Source organism: Sinocyclocheilus rhinocerous, unplaced genomic scaffold (genome assembly GCF_001515625.1).
Source record: "Sinocyclocheilus rhinocerous isolate Xijiao unplaced genomic scaffold, SAMN03320098_v1.1 scaffold1265, whole genome shotgun sequence".
Taxonomy (NCBI): Eukaryota; Metazoa; Chordata; class Actinopteri; order Cypriniformes; family Cyprinidae; genus Sinocyclocheilus; species Sinocyclocheilus rhinocerous.
In genome coordinates, this window is record NW_015657967.1 from 267,194 (window position 1) to 280,553 (window position 13,360).

Here is a 13,360-nt window from a genome sequence, read left to right on the forward strand (position 1 = left end):
ATCTCCTCGTCCACCACCAGTGTGCAGCATCCACCTGGATGATGCAACGGCAGCCATATTGCGCCAGAATGCCCACCACACACCAGCTTGAGTGATGAAGCCAATCAGCAGATATGGGGATGGTTAGGAGGCCATGATGGTCAGAGGCCAATGGGCGAATTTGGTCAGAATGCCGGGGTTACACCCCTACTCTTTTTTGAAGGACATCCTGGGATTTTTAATGACCACAGAGAGTCAGGACCTCGGTTTAACGTCTCATCCGAAAGACGGTGCTTTTTGACAGTATAGTGTACCTATCACTGGGGCGTTAGGACCCACGCAGACCACAGGGTGAGCACCCCCTGCTGGCCTCACTAACACCTCTTCCAACAGCAACCTAGTTTTCCCAGGAGGTCTCCCATCCAGGTACTGACCCGGCTCAACCTGATATATATAGCTATATACAGTATATATATTCTGCTTCTTCAGTTTGCTCAATTAAAATGAGCTAAATTATTTTTTTGAACTTTTTTTCACAATTTTATTTATTTCAATTCACTTATATTTGTAAAATGTAAATCCGCAAAATACTTTTTTTAGGACTACCTCAGTCCTTTTATTGGCATTAACTGAAACTGGACAGTTGAATTATATTTCCCAGCATGCTTTTCATTGGGCCAGACATTGTTTTGTTTTGTTTTTTCAACAAAAACGTTGTTTGTTTGATATAAACTTGTTCTAGACTTGTTAGAGCTCTTGAATGGCTTCTGTGCATTTTGTCATTGCAAATTGTGGTCAGTATGAGTATTGCACTAAACCCATGATAGTGAGCACCTGTTCTCAGATTCATTCAGAGGTCATTAGGAGATGTTTCCGGTCTGCAACCCTATGTAACTATATCTATGTTGATGTCCCAGCTCTCTGTAAACTAACCCAGGGTCACTGTTTATTTGGGCATAAATGGTCAAGGTCAAAGCAGCGGTAAGGAAAGACGACATAGGCGATCATCCTGTTAGCATAGGTTAAAAGCGAAGAGTAACCAGAGCTGGCTGGACTCAGTTGAATAACCCTTCATGTTCTCCTATACAAGACAATAACAAGAGCGATGATGTGACCGCACAGGTCGTGTGGCCTCAGGGTAGAGTTAGTAAGCAAAGTAAATCCTTCAACATGGCTTCTCCTAAACCCTTAAACTCAGGTGTAGTCACTGGGAAAGGAGCTCTCTATCTGGAAGGTGGCACAATCCACAGATTAATTGGCTGACCCGCAGCACTAGTCAGCTTCATTTAGAGCAGTCATGCTACATAAACTCCACTATGAACAAGCTTTTCCCTCAAGAGGCCAAAGCAGCCTCCAGCACGCTCCCAAAATAACACTGGTCTCGCTGGCGTCCCTCGATATTCACCACGGATGATACCTGCAGTCATTATACCCCAGAAGCCTCAATAACCATCACGCCATGGACAATAGGTCTTCCTTGCCAGCGTTTGCTTTGTTTTCCTCACCTTTATGGGGTAAGTTTGTGGGATATTTTCTATTTTCTCTCTCTTCTTTGCTTATCAGCCTCCATCGGTCCCTTTGTCCCGAGGATTGACCCCAGGGTGTTGGGGTGCGTTTCAAATTCCCTTTCCAAGTCACCAGATTAGTGTGTTTCACTTTAGACATCAGCCACACACATAGACAAAAACATACACACTATTTGTGGGCAACTGAAAGCGCAGAGAACCAGAAGAACGCTTGAGATTTTGAGTACTAAAGACTCAACAATAGTAATGATCTCTGTCCAAAACCTTGCTGTGGTTTTTCCGTTTATTCCCAGCTAATCAGATTAGCTGCTATTAGCATCCTTTTCATTATCTAAAGCCTCAAATCCGCTCCGTGATTCAGTAGGATCAAATCAGCACAAGATGCTCGGCAAATAACAATGATTGGCAAACAGAAGCAGGCCATTGTGTTGGCATTAAGCAGACGGGAGGCTTATGGACACTTCTTTTACTGATACTTTGTGGCAATAAAAGCACACTTCCGATGCCATGGAAGGTCGAAACACTTTCCACAGCATGTGTAAGGGATCTTTATGTCTTATAAAGCTGAATACATGGGCAGTTCATTGAACTCCACCTCACAATGAGGATAAATGAAAAAATTCACAGACGTAGTGATGCGCTTTGTTTGATGTTCCCAAAATTACACTGTAGAAATGGTATATACATTAGGGTTGTTTGTAACTTCTATTTGGTAACAATTCTTTGCTGGGTATAGCAAAGAATCACCCCCCTTTAAAATAACCACATTTTGTTGCTTTGCAGGAAAAATGATCACCCCCTTGTGTCAGTATTTTGTTGAACCACATTTTGCTTTAATTATAGTCTGTTGGGATATGACTCTGTCTCTACTAACCTTGCACATCTAGACTTTGCAATATGTGCCCACTCTTCTTTGTAGAACTGTTCAAGTTCAGTTTAATTTGATGGTAACCGTTAGTGGACTGCAGTCTTCAGGTCATTCCACTGATTTCCAAAGGTGTTTAATCTGGGCTCTGACCAGGCCATGCAAGGACATTCACCTTTTTCTCCTTCAACTACTATGTGCTCAGTTTTGTTGTGTGCTTTGGGTCATTGTCATTTTGGAAGGTAAACCTTCTTCCCATTGACAAATTTCTGGCAGAGGGCAGCAGATTTGCCTCAAGAATTTGACGGTATTTTGCCCCATACATTTTTTCTTCTATCCTGACAAATGCTCCAGTCCCTGCTGCAGAGAAACACCCCATGACAGGATTATTACCACCTCCATACTTTACTGTAGGCAGATATGGACACAAATACATCAAAAAGTATTTTGTTACAAATTACAAATACTTGCTCATCAAATGTATTTAATTAAAATACAAAATACTTGTGTGATAAATTAATTTAATTAAAATTCAACTAATCTGTAATTTGAAAATACAAATACATACAATATTTCCAAGCAATCATTTGAACTGCAAGAGACATTGTCATTACATTTAGCAATACTGGAGTTAGATATACACAAAAAGAAAGAGAAGCGCTTTCCCCTCCTTGAACAACTTATAAACAACATATTCTTAACTCTAACACTAGACACTATTGAGCATTAGCCAGGATGGAGTCTATATATTTCAGCTTAACAATTTAGGCTATTCTTCATATTGTGAAACTTTGAATTTAAGAAGACACACAAAACTTACCTTCCACAGACAGAACATTTTTTAATTAAAAAACGCCATCTTTATCCACAAGAGGTCAAAATTCTATTTCATATAACAATACATATCACAATATAGTTATTTTTAATAAACTATCTTTATTAGTAAGCACAAAGACACAAAAAAATAGGACTAATACAATTTAGGAAAGATATAAATGAAATAAAGATTATTATAAAGATAATTTATGTTATTCATGTACAGTAGTCTAACAGTAGCATTTTAGTAAGAAATAACAAAAATTTAATAATCAAATGTAAAATAAAACTGCAAAATCTTTACTCTATGAATTAAATGCAGATTGATCATTGTTACTGATACTTAAGTAAATCAGTCAAGAGCAGTGAGCTATTTTCTTTTTGTCTTATTGTCTGATTACAATTAAGGGTATAGACAGCAGCAGGTATGTTAGGCTGCTGTCACTTTAAGACGCATGCATTGATCTAAAATATTGACCCATATTTCTTCTAATTTCTTATGTTCACTTAAGACACAACCGACTGTGTTTATGTGAATACCATAAAACATGTCTATGCTTTATTTATTTTGTCTTTATCGCTCCAACGCGTCAAAAATTAAGCAGTCCAGTGGAACAATATATACTGTAATACTGCCTAGTCCTACTCAAGAGGATTGCTCAAGTGATTTCAGTCAACACTGAAGATTAACTCTTAAAAATGTTGATATTTAGCTGTTAAAGGAGTTCTATGTAGAATTCAGAAACCCTTGTTATTAGCAACACCGGTGACCATTCAGTGAACTGCAGCCAGAAACGTTCTGCTTGTGCTCATTCACACACTCCATAATGACGGCCAAAACAGTGAGTGAACGTGATTCACTGACATCATGTCGACAGATGAGGTTCATTACATTTACCCTGTTATGATCGTTTCCTTTGGATTTTCCCTGCAAAACCACCCTGAGTCCTTCACATAATGCACTTGCATCAAGCCAAAAACTGTGATAGGCTATAGTTGGCGGTACTATTAACACAGGTGAAAAAATACATTGTATTATCTGAGAATAAAATGACATACTTGATTAAGTATTTTAAGTATGTCAAATACAAAATACTGTCTCTAAAAGTATTTAATTATAAATTACATCTGATTTTTTTATTTTTTATTTTTTTCAGAAAAATACTAATTACAAGATGCTCAAAAAGTAAATAAATATGTATTTTAAATGACTGCAGGAATGCTGTTATTTTGATGGTGAGCTGTATTGGATTTCCTCCAGACATATTTATTTAAATTTATTTCTTATCTGCCTCGTCAATATCCCCAAAAAATGAATACTAGCCCAGGTCCGATGCCAGGATGGCATAACTGGAGGGGGAGGGGGCATTTCAATCCCATGGGGGGGTGCCACTAAAATGCGTACAGACTAAGTCTCATTTTATTATTACATTCATTTAGCCTAATGTAAAATGTCGGTAAATAAAGCTAAATGTTTACAAACATTATAAATACAGATAAACATATCTAAAAGCTATTTTAGTTCTTCTCACTCCATAACAAATCATTTAAATTTAACGGTATTCAGAAAAATAATGAAAAATAGTATAAGTAGCTAAACATCAAGCCAAAATGAATTCATTGCTGACCCTCTTGATGGAAGTGAGCGTGATCAGGAGTGATGTCTTAAGAGACAGGAACTTTAGCTCAACTGAATCAAGCGGCTCAAAGGGTCCGCTCTGAAGTCCAGCCAGGACAATAGAACCCAGGAGGGTATCAGGGGTGTCCTAGAAGGATTCAATCTTCTGGCAACCCTCAGGACCCTAACGATCAGGTCATGCTTTCCCAGGGACCGGCCTTCCACTGCATCGTGATGTGCTGTGATAGCAGCAACATACACTTTCAAGGTGGAGGGTGACAGCCTACTTTCCAACCTTTCTTGCAGGAAAGAAAGCACTACTCCAATTGAGCATCTCCGGGGGTCTTCTCGGTGAGAAGAACACCAATTCATGAACAGACTCCACTTCAAAGCATAGGCATGCCTCGTAGAGGGAGCTCTAGCCTGAGTGATAGTGTCTACCACCGCTGGCGGTAGGTCACTAGGTCTGCCGCGTCCCGTCCAGAAGCCACGCATGGAGGTTCCAGAGAACTGGACGCACTGCAGGAATGCTGTTATTTTGATGGTGAGCTGTATTGGATTTCCTCCAGACATATTTATTTAAATTTTAGCCTTATCTGCCTCAGAATCTTCAAGGTGTGTTTTGGCAAAGCTCAGTCATGACTGCATGTGGCCTTTCTTAAGGAGTGGCTTTTTTTTGTTTGTTTTAGCACTTGTTTAGCACTCATACATACTGAACATGGCATTGGGTTGTGGGATGGGTGGGTGGGCTCTGAAGAGTTCAGGATGTTCAAGAGAGTAATCAGAGTAAAAGAATTATCACAGCAATAGTCATCATAGCTTAATCACTTTTTCAGCCCCATTCATATTCAAATGAGAAAAAGACAAGAGCAGCACATGCTCATCAGCCCCCTTTGAAGAAAAAACAACAACATATGATTGGAAACAATTGGTCTTACAGCTCATCAGCTCAGATGTGCTGCTGGGAATTGACTGTGATCTCACTGAGAGAATATGCTTAACTCTCAGAAATATCTTAAATTTTTGCTAATGTTTAAAAGCTTTGGTTTAAGGAGGCAAAGAGTTTTGTCCTGGTGATGGTTGAAGAAACTCTCTAAGCAAATGCTTTGATGAGGATCTGTTGGCAGAACTTTTAAAACATTTAAATCTCATAGCTACTTAGGTCGGTTAAGGGAATACTGTTCATCTAAAAATTACGGATCTGTCATAATTTACTCACCCTTATGTTGTTCTGATGTTTAGTAGAAATCTTCATACCTTGATTTCAAAACAACCAAAGTGATTAATGGTGCATATGACTAGTGCATTATTTCCCAAGTCTTGCTTTGTGTGTAGGGGTGGGCGATATGGCCAAAATTGTATATCACAAGTAATTTTATTTCATGGGAACTATACATATCACGATGTAATATATATATATATATATATATATATAAATATATATAGCGCCTTGCGCTTTAGACTATGCACTTAAATCGTTAAAATAGGGCCCAAAGTGTTACCTGAAATTTATATGCATATGTAATATATGTTAATAACAGACACACATACAAAGGTTCACTAGTTTTTTTAAAGTAAATTTTACGTTTGCTACATGGTTAAAAATACCTTTTATAAAATTGCGTTTTTGAGGGACAAAAAAAAAAAAAAGGTAGTCTAAGCCGCTTAAAGGCCAAGTCGCATTTTATTATTACATTCATGAATAGCCTAATGTAAAATGCCGGTAAATAAAGCTGAATGTTTACTAACATTATAAATACAGATAAACATAGCTAAAAGCTATTTTAGTTCCTCTCACTCCATAACAAATCCTTTAAATTTAACGGTATTCAGAAAAATAATGAAAAATAGTATAAGTAGCTAAACATCAAGCCAAAATGAATTCATTGCTGACCCTCTTGATGGAAGTGAGCGTGATCAGGAGTGATGTCTTAAGAGACAGGAACTTTAGCTCAACTGAATCAAGCGGCTCAAAGGGTCCGCTCTGAAGTCCAGCCAGGACAATAGAACCCAGGAGGGTATCAGGGGTGTCCTAGAAGGATTCAATCTTCTGGCAACCCTCAGGACCCTAACGATCAGGTCATGCTTTCCCAGGGACCGGCCTTCCACTGCATCGTGATGTGCTGTGATAGCAGCAACATACACTTTCAAGGTGGAGGGTGACAGCCTACTTTCCAACCTTTCTTGCACGAAAGAAAGCACTACTCCAATTGAGCATCTCCGGGGGTCTTCTCGGTGAGAAGAACACCAATTCATGAACAGACACCACTTCAAAGCATAGGCATGCCTCGTAGAGGGAGCTCTAGCCTGAGTGATAGTGTCTACCACCGCTGGCGGTAGGTCACTAGGTCTGCCGCGTCCCGTCCAGAAGCCACGCATGGAGGTTCCAGAGAACTGGACGCGGGTGCCATACTCATGGAGCATGAGTTCCGAAACCCAGGTCCGGTTGGACCAGTAAGGCGCAACCAACAGGACCTGTTCCTCGTCTTCCCTGACCTTGCACAGCGTCCGTGCCCAGGGGGGCCTGGGTCAGGGAATAGTACCACTGGCAGTGGGAGGACTCGTGGGAAGCAAACAGGACCACCTGAGCTTCCCCGAATCGACTCCAGATCAGCTGAACCGTCTGGGGATGGAGTCGCCATTTTCCGGAGAAAGTGAGCTGTTGTGAGAGCGCGTCGGCTGCACGATTGAGCTCCCCGGAATGTGGATGGCGCACAGCGATTTGAGCCGCGTCTGACTCCAGAGGAGGAGATGGCGGGCGAGTTGAGACATGCGACGTGATCGTAGACCGCCCTGACGGTTGATGTACGAAACAGCCGCAGTGTTGTCCGTTTGGACCAACAGGTGCTTGTCCAGCAACAGTGGCCGAAACTGCCGCAAGGCTAGATGCACTGCCAATAACTCCAGACAGTTGATGTGCCAAAGCAGTCGAGGTCCTGTCCAGGACCCCGAAGCTGCCTGCCCGTTGCACGTAGTGCCCCAGCCCGTATTGGAGGCATCTGTCGTGACAACGACATGCCGGGACACTTGTTCTAAGGGCACCCCGGCCAGTAGAAAAGCAAGGTCCATCCAAGGGCTGAATAGGCAGCAGCACATCGGTGTGATGGTGACACGATATGTACCGCAGCGCTGTGCCCATCTCGGGACTCGGGAGTGTAACCAGTGCTGAAGTGGTCTCATATGAAGCAATCTGAGCGGCGTGACTGCGGCTGCAGATGCCATATGCCCCAGGAGCCTCTGAAAATGTTTCAGTGGTACCACTGTTCTGCCTCTTAAGGAAGCAGTTCAGCACGTGCCGTCATACTCACTGAGTCTAACTCCATACTGAGATAAGAGATTCTCTGCACAGGGGAGAGCTTGCTCTTCTCTCGGTTGACCTGAAGCCCCAACTGACTGAGATGCCGAAGCAGGAAGTCCCTGTGATTGCACAACTCATCTCATGACTGGGCCATACTGAACCAGTCATCTAGATAGTTGAGGATCCTGATGCCCACTTCCCATTGTGGGGCAAGGGCGTCCTCCACGACTTTTGTGAAGACACGGGGGGACAGGGAGAGCCCATGTCAACATCCTGAACGGGAGCTTGTGAAGGGCCCGATTCAAGACTCGCAGATCCAAGATATGTCAAAGGCCACCGCTTTTCTTGGGTAATTTTCTTTTTCTTGGGCTGTAAAACCCCTTCCTCATCTCGGCTGGAGGGACCAGCTGGATTGCATCATTCGCCAACAGGACAGCAATCTCCTCACACAAGACAAAGGCGTCTCAGACTGCCACCGAAGTCTCGAGAACGCCATTGAACTTGGGAGGAGGCCTGGCGAACTGAATCGCGTAGCTGAGTCGATCTGTCCGAATGAGCCAGCAGGACGTGCTCCCTCTTAGATTGTGGCACCAAAGGGACAGTCGACGTACCCGCAGTGGTGCAGCGATGGGGAGTTGTGCTGGGTGGCCCAGAAGGCATCTTGTTCTGAGTCATCACAGCAAAACTCCCGTGTCCCCGGAGGGACTGGCCAGAGACGCGTGGAGAGGCGTTGCATCTTCGAACCTCTTGGCCACTGGTGATAAGGGGGTGTCGTGGGTGAGAGTGAGGAAGCAGTGCGTCGCTCACTGTCAACCCACAAGCCTAGCAACCCAGAGGAAAATGAAACTGCTCTTTCTTTGACAATGTGGTTACCGCTGGCCATCGAGCCAACGGCGGAACAGAAAGAAAAATATTCCCCGATGCGACACGGGGGGCGCTGCTCTCCTGCGTGGGGCTCGACGCGTCAGGCTCAATGATGTCTCAGCGCGGGGTGGAGCCAGTGTGGAGGATGCAGGATGGCGCCTACGGCGCCGAGCAGGCTGAGACACGGCCCGCGACGGAACGGTGTCAGCTGGAGGATCACGTCGGGGCAAGATGTGCTGTATGGCCTCAGTCTGCTTGTTGTACTGCTGAGAACTGCTGGGTACTGCCCTCAACAGCATCGCCGCACAGGCCAACCTGGGAGATGGGAGCGTCAAGAAAGCGCACTTTGTCAACGTCTCTCATCTCGACCAGGCTGAGCCAGAGATGGCACTCCTGGAACACCAGAGTGGACATCGCTCCCGAGGGACCGCGTCATGACTTCCGTCGCCCAGGGGGCGAAGTCAGTCACTGTATGTAGCTCCTGCATCAACCTCGGGCTGGTACTACCCTCGTGCATTTGTTAAGACCTTGGCTTGGTGAGCTTGCAGGATCGCCATGGCATGCAGGGCAGAGGCAGCTTGGCCCGCAGCACTGTAAGCTTTGGCAGGGAGAGCCGCCGACAGCTTACAGGCTTTGGACGGGAGACGTGGACAATTCCTCCAAGTGGCGGTGTTTTGACTTGCACAGGTGCACCGCAATCGCTCTCTCCACCTGGGGAATGTTGACGCACCCCCTAACCGCCCCGCCATCGAGGGTAGTGAGGACGGAGGAAGGAGACGAGCGACTTCTGGCCGTAAAAGGGGCCGTCCATGACTACGTCACTTCTTCATGTACCTCCGGGAAGAAAAGAAACCAGAGCAGAACGCGGTTGTGAGCCGCGCTCCGTACTGAGAAACCAATCATCCAGCCGCGAGCGCTCAGGGCTGGGCGTTGTATTCACCTCCAACCTGATGCTCACAGCTGCTCGGGCAAGCATGGCCGTCAACTCTGGGTCCGATTCGGCAGTGGCGACAACACCCGAGGGGGGCAGCTACGCCGAATATTCGTCCTCAGAGGTCAACAGCCCATCCCCTGATGCTGCAATCGACATCTGATCCCCCGGCGGCACACCGAATTACATGCTGGGACCGCCATAAGACAGCCCAACAGAATCACTCAGCAGCCGCACAGGACAAGCGCTGCGGAAGGGGTGAGAGGTCCGTGGGGCGTGGCCCGGCAGAGAAGTTCTCACTGTCACCCTCAAATCTCCCAGAGCACTAGCCGGTGGTCATCTGCTCGTGGCAGAGAAACCGGGACGGGTAGTGACAGAGGGGTCTGCTCCTTTCCCTTTAAGAATGGAGAGACGTAATCGCAGCGTTGCCATGGTCATGCACTCACAGTGCAGGCATGAACCATCCACGAATGCGTCTTCGGCATGCTGAATGCCCAGACACGGAAGACAACGCTCGTGGCCGTTGTCAGAGGACAGGAAACGACCGCATCCAGAAGGACACGGACGAAACGGCGTCTTTAAAAAGACACGAATCGTCCGTGATTTGCTCTTTTAGGAAATCTGCTCTTTTAGTTGAAGCGCCCAGGGGAATCGCTGAAAGGGACACCGCTGTTCGCGCCCTACCGCCAACCAGAACAGCTTCCCAACACACACAACAGATGAATTGCTCCTTTCCCTTTAAGAATGGAGAGACGTAATCGCAGCGTTGCCATGGTCATGCACTCACAGTGCAGGCATGAACCATCCACGAATGCGTCTTCGGCATGCTGAATGCCCAGACACGGAAGACAACGCTCGTGGTCGTTGTCAGAGGACGGGAAACGACTGCATCCAGAAGGTCACGGACAAAACGGCATCTTTAAAAAGACGCGAATCGTCCGTGATTTACTCTTTTAGGAAATCTGCTCTTTTAGTTGAAGCGCCCAGGGGAATCGCTGAAAGGGACACAGCTCTTCGTGCCGTACCGCCAACCAGAACAGCTTCCCGACACACAGCAGATGAATGGTTTTGTGGAGTATAACAGCTTTTCATACAACCACTTGGCTCCGAAGCAAAAATCTAATGAGTGGATGCGTGCTGTCACCTTATATACCCGTAGACACGGGGAGTGGCTCAGCATGCAAAATCCACTAGCCAATTGTCATTGGTGTTTTCTTTTAAACTCAGAGATGATTGGCCTCCCAAGTGAGACCCCATATGTCATTCGACATAACTCGTAGTGACCGACAGATAGGGAACCCTCGTTCCCTGAAGGAGGGAACGGAGACGTTATGTCAACACTGACGTTAGGGGTCTCGCTTGGCAGCCCCAACGTCAGTGTCAACGTAGCATCGAATATGACTGACTGAAATGGACCTTTGGTTTTGCGCTAATGCATGCAATGACATTTTTGTCACTGACGTCAAATCACTGTCTTGATGCACCAAGTTTGAATATGTACCCATGCATGAGATTTTCAGTGCATAATGGTGAAAACTCTGATCTGTAAAACTTTAGAAAACTTCAGAAGAACTTCATGAGTAGTTGTCTACTTTTATGGCAGTTTAATGTTACCTTTTTGTCATCATTAGAGCTTGACAGATGCTGGTCACAGTATATTTTAATTTTATGGACAAAAGCAGAATGAATATTGCTGAACTATTGCTTTAAAAAGACTCGTAGAACAATATATACCATGAAAATGAGTCTGGTTTTGATCAGCTTCAGAAAAAAACACATTGAAAACTTTCAGCTGCTTCATTATTTAATCTCCCAGTCTTTGGATTAGCACCATTAAATATCCCATTTCATGCAGAGAAAATAAGCCACGGCACATTCTCCAGCCGTCTAACCTCAAACCCAGTGTGGTTAACCCTCGATGAACAGGCTTGGACCACAGAAACCCTAATCATGACGTACAGTGTCTTGGAAGTAAATGCAGTGTCTTTGGTGATACTATCGTGGTTATTGTTGTGGATGGCGGTTGTGTGTCCACCTGATGCTGAAGGTTTGCTAAAAGCAGGTTAGGGCCCACTTTTCGAACCTCTAGAGAGGTTTTAGTGATAACCTTAGATAATTAGTCTGAGGTCTCACGCTGCACGTGCGTTTGGGAGGGGTTGGTAGATAACGCCATATGTTGTGCACTAGTGTAAACATATTTATCTCCAGATGCACCTGGCTGCTATATCTACAGCTGTGGGAGATACATTTCAGTCTGTAAAACCACAGGATCACACCATATTACCGCAAATATTCCTTTGCTTGTATTTTATCATGTTCTCTGGGCATTATTCAGCCTAGTTTCACATCGGAAATGACACTCTAGCTCTCATGTTCCTCATAAGGAACAACGTCAAAGTTAAAAGGGTCGGTATGATTTTTTTTTGTTTTTTTTTTTTGAAGAAATTAATTTTTATTATTCATCAAGGGACACATTAAATTGATGAAAAGTGACTAATTTTGTTACTAATGTTATAAAACTATTTTACATACTGCTGTTCTGAACTTTCTATTCATCCAAGAATGCTGGGAAATAAAATGTATCATGTTGTCCATAAAAATACGAAGCAGCACAACTGTTTGATAATCAGAAATGTTTCTTGAGCAGCAAATCAGCATATTAGAATGATTTCTGAAGGATCATGTGACACTGAATACTGGAGTAATGATGCTGAAAAGTCAGCTTTGATCACATAAATAAATTACATTTTACAATGTATTCACATAGAAAACAGTTATTTTTCATTCATTCATTCATATTTTTTTCAAAGCATTAACAAAGGACTTTTTTTCCCTCTCACATTACCCTTTTCTGCCCGAATAAATTAAAATATACATAAAATATATGGGTCAAAGACGAGACGTCACCATTTTGGTGTCCGCATCAAATTACATTTACAAAAGTCATTTTAAATGCATTAAAAACATAAATGCAAGTACATTGTCTACTTTCATATTTCAAATAACTTTTGTGACAATAAAGTGTCAAAATATGGGGGAAATAATGTTCCAAAGTGTAAAATTGTCATTCAGCGTAATGGTCCGGACTTTGATTTTACCAATACATCTTTAAATAAACATATAAAATACCAAGTTAAAAAATATATTTGTTGTCTTGGCATTTTCAAGTAAGTATTGGCTGTGTTATTAAAAGGACTATGTCTTATTGTTTTTTTAAAGTATTTAAATGGACAGGGGACTTTTGTCCCGAAAATGCAGTTTATCTGAGATCATTCAGTGTAACAGGAAGAAGTTATTCTGAACTCATATAAAAAACTGATAGTCATTTGGCAGTCTGTGACATCATTAAATGGCAGCTGAAAGACCGTGTGGTGCTGCAGAGTTTATTGCTCTTAAATACTTGATAATTTCACCTTTTCATGGTGTGGTAACATAGGTTACAACAACACACGTCATTCATTCA

At 43.6% G+C, this 13,360-nt stretch overlaps 1 protein-coding gene across 3 annotated transcripts in view; it reads left to right on the top strand.

Annotated features, from left to right (window-relative positions):
• LOC107721821 (neural cell adhesion molecule 2-like) overlaps positions 1-13,360 on the top strand; it is a 407,305-nt gene that overhangs the window by 28,900 nt on the left and 365,045 nt on the right. The gene's annotated exons all lie outside the window — the stretch shown is intronic.